The 2746-nt window shown below is 44.3% G+C and overlaps 1 pseudogene; it reads right to left on the bottom strand.

Moving 5' to 3' along the window:
* Positions 1 to 1007: 1007 nt before the first annotated feature.
* LOC129298882 (probable isoaspartyl peptidase/L-asparaginase 2) lies at positions 1008 to 2746 on the bottom strand (annotated as a pseudogene).

Raw genomic sequence — 2746 nt, 5'->3', positions numbered from 1 at the left:
ATTGACTTTTCCGGCAAACAAATATATACATGAGTTCATGAGAGTAGACTCTTGTAAAACTTAGCTTCATAAATGAGTTCCCATCAGCTTCCAAACTTCTGTTTTAGTTTGTCAAGTTACTTCCACATCCATTATTGCAGATAGATCGAGTTCAAAACAAACCATATGTCGCGACCCCGTCTTTTATTTTAAGTTAAGACGCACAAGCTTTCAAAACTTAGTAAGCTATGATTAAGCTATATATATAACATCCAGGAATTGTTGAGCATATAAACCACTAAATGGGATAATTTCTATCAAGAAAGCAGGCAAATATAATTAAGGTCTATGTAAATTGCTACATCTCACAGGTTATAAATAATTGAAGAAGGATCATTTCATGATTCCAGCGCCGAATGTTGCGCCCCTCCTTTTTATATACTAGCTTTTGAGCAAAATACAATTCAAGGAGATGCTCTAAAGGGGAAAGCTGGACCACGTTCTCTGTCGAATATTGTATTCCCTTTCAGTAATTAACTGTTTCATGCGGCGGTCTATGAATGCCTGTTTCATGACCTATTCTTTCTGGTTTGTGGACTGGGACTTTAAAAAAATGATGTCTTTTTTCACATAGAGAGGCAGACACTAATAACATAAGATTACAAGCAAGATTGAATCTGCATCCTTCCAGCTACTGCATATCTTGCTTAGTTTGGTGTGCGCTTGGAATGAATGATCTTGTGCAGCGGGATAAAACTTTTGTTTTGCTGGCACCGATGATCACATTTTTTAGTTTCTTTCTTTCTTTCTTTCTTTTTTTGCCAATGTTACTACAAGAACTTTTACATAAAAGCCTCCAGAATCAATGTTGAAAATTTAGAGAAACAAAAAGGAGTTCATTTGAAGGAACAAACAACTATTATTTATTTGAGCATTATATTGTGGAGTTACAGAGAACAAAATGCTAGCCAGAGGACCCTGGTTGGAATAAAGATAAGACATGCAGAGCAACGCAGAGGGGAAAGTAAAAGTACAAACAGTGACGTTGCACAATCTATTCCCAGATTCCAACTTCCATGAAACCTTCCTGAGTGGCGCAGCCCCTGAACATGCCATTACAATTGAAGCCATAGGCAACTTCACCACTCTTGGACACTGCGATCAACCCAGCCATCCCTTCGTCAAGCCTTTCCTTGATTACCATGTCCACTGCTTCCTGAAGTTTCAGCCCTTTGTACTCCATCACCGCCGCCACCTCACGCGCCAGTGTCCCCCTTATGATGGCCTCCCCTCCCCGGTGCACGATACCCCGCACACGTCACACGCGTAGGTCCCGGCGCCGATTAACGGCGAGTCTCCGATCCTTCCGGTCATTTTGTTCATCAACCCTCCCGTTGACGTCCCCGCCGCACACCTCCCCTCGCTGTCCACCACCACGCACCCACCGTCTCCGGCGCGTATATGCTGATGGGCAGTCCATTCATCTGCAGTGGTTTCTCTACCCCTGCACCGCACGTTTCGCTTCCGGCTGGGATCCTGTAATCAAACTGCGTCCAAGATACTGAGTCTCCTTTGAAATTACTCATGATTCTTAATTTTCACGGACAGAGAGAGAGGTGTACCAGAATAGCATTCGCTTCCTTTGCCAGCTTCAGCATACCAACATTTTCAGGTGTGATGAAGTATTCGTTGTCCACTGTTTCCACACCCTACACATTTTACACGATACCAAATTACTCCAGCTTCTTTTCATATTAATTTTAAAAAATCAGAGATATATTTATTTATTTATTTATTAACAAATAGTACGGAAATACCGCCCATACAACGAGGCAAAATTGCCACAACCGAGAGTGGTTGCACGTAAGACGTAAATATATAGCCGTTGGTATATGGAAAATGAAACGGAGTCGGTGACAAGACAAAAGTGGGAGACTTTTCCAGCCATGAAAACTGATCCGAACTGGGTGGAGAGACGAATTGGCGATAGGGGTCTGAAGAATGAGTGAAAACAGGAAAAAAGATTGACGAACCTGCTGCCTGGCGAATTCTTCAGCGCCGTAGAAAGCGAGGTATGAATGAGGGGATTTGTCCATCACCAAGCGGGCCAGCGATATCGGGTTCTTGACGGTGGTAAGGCCTGAGACGGCACCGCATCGTCTTTTTGTACCTTCCATGATGCTTGCCTCCATTTCCACCGTCCCTTTTTCTGTCAGCGCAGATCCATGTCCCGAGTTGAACAGCGGATCTGTTTCCAGTTCTCTCACCTATCACATTCACACGCCACCCATTATATATATTCGGAAATCAACCAACGCCTGCTAGCTAACAAGTGCGTGCGTGCGTGTTAATGGAATGTCTAGTTCAACTAAGTAAACTGTGAAAGAGCGTGCATGGGACGGCGGCTGTAATCGGAACTTGTGGCTGAAGAGCCGCGCATTATGAACGGGTAATTGAGATGGGGTTTGCTAATAGACTTCTTGATTTCATGTGAGGGGAGAGAGAGAGAGTTTTGAAGATGGAGATGCAGAGAAAGAAAGATACACTTACGACAAGTTCAACGACATCGATGGCAGGAAGATTGGACTTAAGAGCAGAGATACCGAGTTGGAGACAGCGAGTGAGAAGTTGCTTGGCTTTATCTTGACAATGGGCTGGGAGATTAGGATCGACGCCGGCGCCACCGTGCACGGCTATAGCCCAACCCCCCATATCTCCCTATTACGTCGTAGGTGTGGAAAGTGTTCGGGTGTGGCTATGGTTCGAG

Source organism: Prosopis cineraria, unplaced genomic scaffold (assembly GCF_029017545.1).
Source record: "Prosopis cineraria cultivar Desert tree isolate PC_DT_omini unplaced genomic scaffold, ASM2901754v1 PC948, whole genome shotgun sequence".
Lineage (NCBI taxonomy): Eukaryota > Viridiplantae > Streptophyta > Magnoliopsida > Fabales > Fabaceae > Prosopis > Prosopis cineraria.
The sequence above is the reverse complement of the archived record's forward strand: the minus strand, read 5'-3'. Positions and strand labels throughout refer to the sequence as shown.